Source organism: Dasypus novemcinctus, chromosome 21 (genome assembly GCF_030445035.2).
Source record: "Dasypus novemcinctus isolate mDasNov1 chromosome 21, mDasNov1.1.hap2, whole genome shotgun sequence".
Taxonomy (NCBI): Eukaryota; Metazoa; Chordata; class Mammalia; order Cingulata; family Dasypodidae; genus Dasypus; species Dasypus novemcinctus.
Window position 1 is genome coordinate 2,470,795 of NC_080693.1, and position 12,059 is coordinate 2,482,853.

Consider the following 12,059-nt stretch of genomic DNA (forward strand, 5'->3'; position numbering starts at 1 on the left):
TACTGTCACTACAATATTACATTCTGCAAATGTCTTCTGTTTTGTTAGATACCAATTTTTGGTGAGTCATCTCTAAGGAACATAGAAAACTATTGGTGAATTACTCAAGGTCCTTTCAATGTGATTTGGAAATGATAAATATAAAATGAGACCTTTTTTGGACTAGCCTTTTTATTGGAAGAAAAAGGGGCTCAATTTGTGTTGGTAAGGAGTGCATATATTTAATAATGCTTCTTTTTCTCTGGCAACACCAACATTGTTTAACCTGAGAACTTCTACTCTTAGTAAACTCTGTAGTTTATTACAGAGTCTTTAAAATATTTCAAATAACCCTCCGCCATTCTGAAGGATAAAGAAATGAGATGTGACTTCAGAGTATTATTGGGGAGAAGTTCATATTTAACATGAGAGTTTAGAATAGCCAACTTGTATAGTGGCCTCTGAAACTTCTGATCAAGTAGAGATAAATGTCTAAAGCATAAACTTGACATGACCAGCTTGCTGTGCATCTATGGAAAAGATTACAGTACTCTTCTGATGTGAAGAGCAAAACAGAACAATTATAGAATAAGGGAAAAAGTGTAGATATTAGTTCTTTTTTTTTTTAAGTTTTTTTATTTTTATTTATTTATTTTTATTTATTGCTTCCCCCCCCCATTGTTCTCTGTGTCCATTTGCTGTGTCTTCGTTGGCTGCTTCTGTTGTCAGTGGCATGGGAATCTGTGTTTCTTTTTGTTGCATCATCTTGTTGTGTTAGCTCTCCGTGTAGGCAGTGCCATTCCTGGGCAGGCTGCAATTTCTTTCGCTCTGGGTGGCTCTCCTAATGGGGCGCACTCCTTGTGCATGGGACTCCCCTATGCGGGGGACACCCCTGCATGGCAGGGCACTCCTTGTGCGCATCAGCACCACACACAGGCCAGCTCCACATGGGTCAAGAAGGCCTGGGGTTTGAACTGTGGACCTCCCATGTGGTAGATGGATACCCTAACCACTGGGCCAAGACCACCACCCTATATTAGCTCTTAAATTCACAAACATTGCTTTTGCTCACATTTTATTGGTCACATGGTGTTATGTGACTCAATCTGCTATTAATGATTAGTGACTCGATTTTCCTTCTTAAAAATGGTACTGCATGACAAGGAGAAGCCATTTTATATTTTGTCATAATCTGCAAAATTGTGCAGGGCAGAGTGTAAATCTTAATGTAAAGTGTAAACCATAGTTAGTAGCAATGCTTCAATAAGGGTTCATCAATTTTAACAAATGTACCGTGGTAATGAGGGATGTGGTTGATGTGGGAAAGTATGGGAGGGGGAAGGTGTGGCACATATGGAAATCCCTTATATTTTTTATATAACATGTAATCTAAAGCTTCTTTTAAAAAATTAAATATAGAAAGAATGGTACTACAGAGAGGGCCACCTCAGCAGGGGCATGGGATATTTTGAATAATAGAGCAAATGAGAATTTATTTATTAAATTGTAGATGTACCTGCTATGTACCATTATATTTCCAGTCAGAATTATGATTATCTGTAAGATGAAAAAAAAAGGTTGTGAAAAGACAGAGAAACATGGTAAAAATCTAGCATCCTGGAGTGTTTACACTGAGACTATTTTAATATTTACTCTTTGAAATCTAAATGTGATTTTGGAAATAATTGATTCTTCCTTCCAATGTACAGTATATAGTCAAAATAGCCTGCTGGATGTTGATTAAGTTTAGAATATTAAAATTTTGTTCAACACACTCATCAAATATCTATTAATGTTTATTCACTTCCTTGAAGTTACTATCTAAAACTTAAATCATATGTGACCTTTTTAACTGATATATATTGATTCTAATTTCATTAATATCCCTTCCCTGGAAAGTACAAATTTCATTAAGGTAAAAATAAATCACTCATAAAAAATTACTGTCATTTGAGTTCATTTCTTCAGTTGATATCCAGTTTCTAAATGTTACGTAAACAATGCTATAGTATAAAAAGACAGTTGAAGATCCACTCAATTATAACTGCAATAACAGAAAGAGGTAGTGGGTGGCAGTTTCATTAATTAATACTTTTCAATGTAGTTTGGAGAGTTGTATATTCACATAGGATAAAAATTAATTTCACTTCTACCTCTCATATTCAGAAATGGTATAGATTAAGGGTCAAAATATGACAGTCTAAACTAGAGTAGATTTAGAGATTAACAATGGATAATGTCTTCATGATATCAGGCTAACCATCATGTATATTTTGTATTTCTTATACAGAAAGAAAATGCAAACCACAATGAAAAAGATTGATAAATTTATTATAAAAGAGTTAAGGATTTCTTTTCCTCAAAAGATTTAGAAAAACTCAAAAATTTATGTAGTAAACCAGGGAAATGTATGTCAAATAATGTAGACATGAATTTCACAAAAAAAGAATTCCAGACTGACAATAAAGTATGTTAAAACTTTGAAATATAACCTGTGTGTGTGAATAGGAAAGTTGAGAGAAAAAAACTTTCAAATATTAATGGTATATGCATTATGTTATGATCAACAGTGATGAAAGCAATGAGAGGGTATTCATAAGTTCATCTTTATATATTTTGGAAGACAGCATGCGAAAACTGGTGCCTAATGAACAGAGGAGAAACCTTAGCTAAAAAGTGGGACTGATGCTAACGGCTACCTAAAAATACAGCAGTGTGGATCTTTTGGTGGAGGGAAAAAACATGTAATGCTGAGTCTTGGTATGCTGACTTAGATTTTGCTTAGTCTCACCATGTTAACACCAGCAGTACTCAGACTTCAGCTGGCTGCCATGTTCAGGTTTATATTATCAGAGGGTGCGCTCTGATAAAACAGAAACTGTGAGGAGAAAACAGTTATGGATTAAATCCTGTGAGGAAAGATTACTGCAACACGGCCCTGAGAGGACCAAAGCAAATTGCAGCAGCACTACATTTCATTAAGCAAAATGTTTTCTTTTTTTTTTTGTTACCTTTGCTCACTCAAGGAAATATCTGACATATCCATAGCTGGATAGAAACTTAAGGAACAGACAGCCCAGGGTCTAAATCCCAGAGGTAGCACAGAAAATATTAAAATATACAACTTGCAATGAACAATTACAAGATAAACAAAAGCAACAAGGGACTCCTAAACAGCTCTTAGTAGATTTATTTACCATTTTAAATTGTCTTCTTAAGACTATAAAGCATAGGAAGATATCAGGTTTTGAATAAGAAGGAAAGTAAACATTTTTATATTACCCTAAATGAAATGAGACAATTAATGGATAGTGGATCATTTTTAAACCTCTGGTTAATTTAGCCAAAGAGATGAAGGATGACTTTGCATCTCTAATTTGCTACCAGAAAATAAATCACTGACTTAAGTATTCTAAATGGTTTAGGGAAATTGTATTTACATATATATGTGTGTGTGTGTGTGTAATTTTTAGGCATTAAAAATCATTAAGTATACTTCAAAGAAATTTGAATATCATTTCTCATAATGTATTAAAATACAAATATATAGAAAATATGTGAAAAATAAATTAACATTATAATATTGAGATAAAATTGTATTTGATGTTTTAAAGATTATAAGAAAAAAACTCATAAAAATTATCAGGTTAGAGAACAAAGTTTCTTGACTGATATAGCCTAATTCTTCAAGGAAATATTAATTAAAAACATATGCTTAGAAATATCAGTTTAGAGCTTCAGATATCCATAAAATAAAATACCAAATTGTAGAAAAAATTAAAATGAAGTTGAAAAAGAAAACTATTAGAAATTGGTCAGGAACCTGAGGAATAAAGATCAGTGGATCTACATAATAAAATATGATGGATAATATATATATGTATTTAAATAATATATATGTATTTATATATATGTAAATTTAAATACAACTCAAGTGTTGGTACAAAATAAAATCAAAATCCCCCAAGGAATACCCAAAAGTTTATCCATCACCTTTGTAAGACTATAACTTGACTATAAAATTGGACAGAGATATCTTTCCCAGAAAACAGCTGTTCAGATGGCCCAGATAGCAATACAATTAATTTTTATAAGAAATATGATGGTGTCATCATATTGGAATATAATATATTGAAAATATAAGAAAATAATTCAGATGTTAGAGGAACGTGAACAATTCAGACTTTTACCAGGGTTACTGCTTTTTAAACATTTTATTTAAAAATACTTACAGGGAAACAGACTTTGGCCCAGTGGTTAGGGCGTCCATCTACCACATGGGAGGTCCACGGTTCAAACCCCGGGCCTCCTTGACCCGTGTGGAGCTGGCCATGTGCAGTGCTGATGCGCGCAAGGAGTGCCGTGCCATGCAAGGCTGTCCCCCGCGTGGGGGAGCCCCACGTGCAAGGAGTGCGCCCATGAGGAAAGCCGCCCAGCGTGAAAGGAAAGAGCAGCCTGCCCAGGAATGGCGCCGCCCACACTTCCCGTGCGGCTGATGACAACAGAAGCGGACAAAGAAACAAGACACAGCAAATAGACACAGAGAACAGACAACCAGGGGAGGGGGGGAATTAAATAAATAAATAAATCTTTTAAAAATAAATAAATAAATAAAAATACTTACAAATACAAGACAATTAAAAATAATATGAACTCTATAGAAAGAATAGACAAAACTGGTAAGTGCAGTTTTCATTTTCAAGAAATTTCACATTGATTTAAAGTTTATGGTGTACAGTTCAACTTTTTCCCTTGTCCCCAAACTATCATTCTTGGCCCCCTTTCCTCTCTTATTAGATTACATCCAGAATTATATATTGTGTTTGTCATTGTCTCTTTAGTTCCTCATTCTGTTTTTTAAATTGTGGGAACCTATATAAAACATAAGCTTTCAGGTATCAGTCCCTCCAAGCATGCCGTCAGAGACATCCAGGGTGTCTGCTATTTACTCTGCTTTGGTGCCCTCATCACCTTCCATTGCCCAGACTTTCCCATATCCAAAACAGGAACCCCACACACATTACCCATTAACTCCCTGTATTCCTATACCCCTCCACATGCATACTCTGCTACTTAAATTATAATTCCTTTCTATGTGAATGTGGGTATTCTCCAATGTCTAAATTGTCATTACCATGGGGCTTAAATTAAAATCCTAAATATCCAACACTCCCATTTCCTTTGATACCAAATTACCTTCAATCTTATACACAAGCTATGTTCCTATATCCCACCTGTCCTCCCACCTGTATGTAGTTCTTGTACAAAATCTCATGTTTATACATTATGAGTATAAACCAACTGCATTTTCATTATTTTTGTGCATTAAACATTTTAAATCATGTAGGAGGTAAAATGGTAGAGCTACAAACCAAAATCACAATAGTACTGGAATTCATATTTACCCATGTTGTTACCCTTACAGGAGATCCTTATTGCTTCATGTGGCTTTAAACTATTTTCCAGTATCCTTTCCTTTCAGTCTGAAGAATTCACTTTATCATTGTTGATAGGGTAGTTGTAATGGTGATGAAATACCCACAGCTATTGTTTATCTTGGAAGGTCTTAATTTCACACTCATTTTTGAATGACTTCTTTTCTGGATGTAATAAACTTAGTGGAAAGTAATTTTCCTTTAGGACTTTTAACATTTTGTGCCACTGTCTTCTGCCTCCATGGTTTCTGTAGATAAATTGGTACTTAATCTTATTGAGGGTACCCTGCACGTGACACATTCCTTCTCTATGTGGTTGCTAGAATTCTCTATCTTTGGCATTTGAAAGTTCATTTATAAATTGTTTTTAAGTGTCCTTAAGAGCTTATCCATTCAATGAGTTTATGGAACAGTTTGAGGACCAAGAATAGGGGCTAGTCTGTACCTTTCTGAGCACGCATCGTATCTTGGGCACGGGCATGTATACTTAGGAATTTCACTATTTGCAGGTTTATAAATGTCCCCCTTGCCATGACATACAGTTCCCTCACAGTCCCAGGCACTGCAGTGGATGTACTACAGCCAGAAATACTGAGCCATAGTGAGCCTGCCGTGCCCATTTTTTTCAGTCATAGGATGAAGGCTGAAGTTAAATAAGCACTCGTTCCCTAAGGCTGAAGGTTTCTAGATATAGATTTCAAGTAAAAGGCAGTCTTCCTAGATTCAATTTGGAGATATAAAAAAGTTAAATATTTCACCATTAGAATACCTGCTCATCATCTGAGAATCAGATAAACAAAAGTATTTCCATATTGACAGTATAAGCTTGTTTAAATTTTTGGTGATAAAAGTTTTTCATATATTCTAAGAAATATCTGATATTTTGCAAGTAAAATGCAATTCACCTGTTGCTATGTCTCACTCCACTCTGTAACTACTTGTTCCTTATCACGCATAAATAATGAATGCGTTGAGCTAGGTATACACCTATTCATCCAGGTCACAGGGAGAGAAAAAGACCCAAAAGAATATTCTGGGTTGAGCGCTAGGCTTTCATATTCCATTTTTTCAGTGAGGGGAGAAACTTTAACTCAAATCTCTGGGCTAGATCTTTATTTTAGCCTTAATTTTTGATCAGTGGTATTTCAATTAAATCACCTTTTAATTGGTGCAGATATTGTAGAAAAGAGAATGCAAAGAGGGCTATTTGAATTGAATTCTCTAATTCAAAACATTGAATATTCTGTCCCAGGCTGGCAGTATCTTATAAGTGTAAATTTTTCTCAAATGGATAGGCAGTTTTGATGGTATTCACCAATGATCTTCTCAATATGATATCATTCTTTGCCATAGCTTGAAATTATTCTAAACATTATTCAAATCAATTTAGCATTGTTGAAAAAATTTTTTCCAGAAGAATGTGTGAATTCCACAAATATGTGGAGTAAAAACTTGGAAACAGATGTATAGCTCACTATCACATGGGAAACAACATATATATACACAATTAAAAACCCTGGATATTTAGCATGGCAGATTAAAATTTAGAACATATATCAAATAAAATCAAGCTTCACCCAAATAGTTTACAGAATTTTTTATTCAAGGAAAACCCTGCTTGGGAACTCAATATATCTGTGAAGCATTCTTCCTGGAGCAGTGTTTATCTCTCTGTTCCTCTGACTATAGATGATGGGGTTTATGAGTGGGGGCACCATGGAGTAGAGCGTGGCTGTCAGAACATCTTTAAGAGAAGCTGTATTTGCAGTTGGACTACGGGCAGCAGTCACCCCAGAAATTATAAGCAAAATGAGAATTGCCCTCTGTGGGGCACAGGTGGATAAGGCTTTGTTAAGGGCTTCCACAGAATGCATCCTAAGCACCATTGAAAATATATTAATATATGACTTAACTGTGAAGGCTTAACATGCTAATATAGTACAAACATTTGGAACTAAGGTTATAGACTCAGAAAACTGAACGTCTGGAGGTGAGATCCTCAAAATTTGTGGTATATCACAGAAATGTTGATGGATCACGTTGGACCCTGGGATGGAAGCCTGAACATGACACCTGTGGGAGACCAGAATGGATGAACCCACTTGCCCACGAGCCACCAGCTGCCTGTGTGCACAGACGTGGGGTGATGGTGAGTCCATAGTGCAGAAGGTGGCAAATGGCAACATAGCGATCATGGGACATCACCACAAGGAAGGCCAGCCCCGTGGATACAGACAAGAGAACCAGAAAGATCTGGGCAGTGCATGCTGGGAGAAAAATCAACTTACTGCCCACCAAAGAATTCACAATCATTTTTTTCACCATAACTGAAATGCAGCAAAGGTCTATGAGGGATAAATTGCCTATGAAGAAGTACATTGGAGAATGCAGATGTGGGTCAGTTACAATGACAGTAACAGAAGATTCCCAGTCAGGGCTCCCAGATAAATCACTGAGGAGAGGAGACCTTGAAGCACTTGGAGCTCTTGGGAGCTTGAGACATCCATGAGGAGGAATTCTGTGAAAATAGTGAGATTGTCCATGTTTCCTAATATGCTTCCATCTGCCTGAAGTCAAAGTATAAATGATAAGAATATACTAAAAACAGTGCAGATGACCCATATTACTCACAAATAAATGTTCCCAGGATTATCATTGTGGCTTCTCATGAAGAATTAACCTTTGGAAAAATGGACAAAAAGTATTTTCAAACTATTGAACTCACATATTACCTTTTTCACTTTTTTTCCTAATTCTGTTTTAATATGCTAATTTCAACAATCATAGGATCAGACCATTTAAGTACACTAAATGATCTAACATGAAGCCTAAAACCTTTTAGTTGTTGAGTTATATTGATACTAACTAGTTCAGTAAAACATATTTTAAAACCCCGCCAGGGTATAGCCAGTGATTATATTCTCATTTCTTAATTAGAAAATGGTCATCTCAGATATATTCTGTAAGAAGTCTCTGCACAAGCCCATTTGTTTGAACACTGTGCTGTCATTTTTTCATTTACCAGGTGACTAGGATGTTCGCTTATTTCCCCCATCTTAAGCTAGGTGACATAAAACCAGTTTCTGTAACAAGGTTAATGAATGATTGTGAGGGTCTTTTCAGAATGGTTTTAATCCAGAGGTGACCAGGTTATGACTAGACATCACCACTCATTAATTTCAGTTGGTCTGTAAGACATGAGTGTGAGCATTTGCCTTCTTCCTTTGCAGCAACTTCCATAAAACATTTGATTCTTGTAAATTCTAATTGATTCCAATGTGTAGCCAGTGTTACCTTGCTGTCCTCAAGTTTACTCTCTTACCTGTACACAGAATCTAAGAAAAGCATTCCACTTGGAATTATACCTTCTTAAAGCTTATTTACTTACATCAGCAATGAATTCCAATACTTGATGAAGACCTAAATGTCTGGCCAGGTATCTTACCTGCATGCTTTTCTGGATTTTAGTGAAATCTCCTCTTTCAAAATCACTATTGTAACCACAATTATTTTACTTGGACTTGTCTTGAAACATACCTAGGTATAAGAAATCCTATTTCACTCAAAATTACACTTTCACTCAAAATTACACTAAATGAATGACTTTGAAAGGTCTCATTTCATAACCATTTAATTTTATATGTGGAAAACATAAATTAGGGGTATAATATATGTAAAAATGTTAGAAATGGTATTTTATTAATACTTTTTTATATATAATAAATTTGTAATTATAAAATTACATAACAATAACAAGCATTTTATGCATATGATGATAATAAAAATAATAGTGTTTTACTTTCATTGATTAAATTTATATGATTTGTAGCACTTTTGCAAAGTTTATGGCAGACTGTTTTTCTATTGTAATCCTTCCAATTATGAATATTTCATCTGTCATCCTCAATATGTGAGAAAAAGAATAACTGTTAAAGAGAGATTTTATTAAATTACCAAAAATAATACTGTGATTAATTGACTACTACTTAAATAAGTGTTCTTTATTGTACATACTCAAAATTCCAGATGATTTTTTAATTACCTTTATGAAAATTAGACATTATTTTTGATCAGTATAAGTCTCATTCCTATCCTCTATCTCTTTAGATTGTATTTTTCTCCTTCTGTACAAATTCACAAGTTCTCTGATGTCACAGTTATCATCCATCTTCTACTTTGGGGTACATCATGACAGTTAAATGCACAGCTTGGGCAAAAGAGAATTCATTTATCTCTGCTCCTTATTACTTCAGGGATATTTTTTTAAAATTTCATAGTTTTAAAATGTCAAATAATTGAGTGGGATACTTATTCCTCATCAATTGTTTAAATACATGAAATACCATAATAAAAATCTCTATAGAACATATCTAGTTCCTAATATCCTGCAAATAAAAAAAGGATTTGTTCATAAATAACCCCCAGATATCTCAACCTATTCATTAATATATCAAAGACTGTTTTTGCTTATGAGGATTGTTTTCCATGAAATGCTGTTTTAACTCAGTGCTGCCTCTGAATTTCTTAGCTATCCTTTACCATCTATTTAAAGTAATATTTAAGACATTGGGCTTGTGCTAGTTCAATATCATGGTACTTTCTGTATCATTATGTTTTCAGTGTTAGTACTACTGGCTATGTATCACATACATATCATCAGGTACCATCTTTCAAAACTATTCATGTGTAACAAAACCAGAATAAGAAATACTTAAGCTTTCAATGAGTATTAATTATATAGAGCAAAAATAATTAAGCACCCTAATGATCTTGAGACATATCACAAATATATCTGAATTTTTCATTAGCTATTTTAAAGAAACATAAAGATTAAAGCATGCAACTATACCTGAAAAATGAGGAAACACATTTCTCTTCTGTAGTGGGAATATTACTTTTGAGCTATTATAAAGAATCTACAAAATTTGTGATTCTGCCTCATTCTTTAAATAAAGTTCAAGACGTGACTTCCCAGGGAAACTCACTTATCTATACTCTAGGAACAATTGTACTTCTAGATCCTATATAAACACAAGTATTCTTTAAGCAGGGTACATATGAATCATAGGACTCAGAAACCCTGGAGAACTAGTGATTTCACCTTCTAGAGAGTCCAGTTTTCCTTCAACTCTTGATTGGTAAGGATGCTTTGGTGATACTCTAGAGATCTGATAAAGTTGTAATAGTGCTTATTATCAATAAAATTAGCAGAGAATTTTTGTTAACAAAAAAGAAACATTCAGAAAAGTTTCATAATCACTGATATTCAATGCATTTTCAATTTTACATTAGAGTATAATTAAATTATTAAAATTCAATATATTATTAAATATTAACTCCAGTAAAATTGAATTTTATATGGGTTTGGATTAACATTATAAGTGGAAGGAAAATTATATATTACTCAAAATCATCAACACCACCAAAAACAAGCAAAATTTGACCAGCAGGTATTAAATTGAAGAAAAACTTTTTGAAGCAATCCTCACACTTGGTATATAACAATCATGTTAGGTAGCCCTAAGACTGTGAGTTACTACTCCACAAGGAGGTTGGAGGAAAATTGGCCATTCAACATTATTCTGCAGATGACTTATTAACAGCTACCCATCCAGGGAGTATCAGAATGTGGGAGAGGGTAGGAAGCTCTAAGGGAAGTCTTGGAAATGAAGGCTGGAAAATAGAAGTCTCCTCATACCCTACAAGAAATCAACACAATTAGGAAGGTTGGCAGGAGACATCTGGATTAGAGAAGTTAAACTGATGAAAGCAGAAATCAGCCTTGCCTTGGGTATAGGACATTGTTGCTTCACCAGGGCTGGGAACCCTCAGCAAGGGGTTGCAAAACCTCAGCAAATCTTTACCTACTTTTTAATCACTCCATGTTCTCATTTTTTGTTTGTGGATTTTAGGCCAAAAAAGCAAAACTCTGAAGGAATGTTCAGTTTGATGAAGGCTACAAAAATTCCCTGTTATAGCAAGAGTTATTCAGGGTAGATCAAAGTAAATGGAGAACTGGGAAGATTTGCCATAGGAGATGAGTTTGAGGGAAAACGATGGCCAGACATCTAATAAAGCCATATTATTATTTTTAAGGAATAGTAAGCAAAATATATACAAATATGTACTATTTGAGGTTCTTTGAAATATTTTAGACACAATTTAATAAAGTTGATAAAAATCATTTGTTCTCATGTTTTTTGGTTCCAGGGGCCCTTTACATTCTAGGGAACTATTGGAAATACTTAATAACTTACACATTTGCAGTTTATATCTATGGAAAATCAACATATTAAAATTATAACTGATATTTCTAGGACATGAGTTTTTTAAAAATCTAATATTCAAAACAAACTTTATTATCAGTAAGTACTTTTGGTATTTTTTGAAATTAGAGTATTTATTGGTTTACAGGAAAATGCAGTTTTTCCCCTTAACATTTTACATTTTTGTATTGTACAAATCTTTGATTTCTTTATTGATCTTCTGTGTAGATGTTCTATCCATTTTTTACTAAACATTTATTTATTTATCCCCACCCCTCATTGTTTGAGCCTGCTGTCTGCTTTCTACGTGCATTTGCTGTGTGTTCTTCTGTGTCTGCTTGTCTTCTCATTAGGCGGCACCAGGAACCAATCCTGGCAC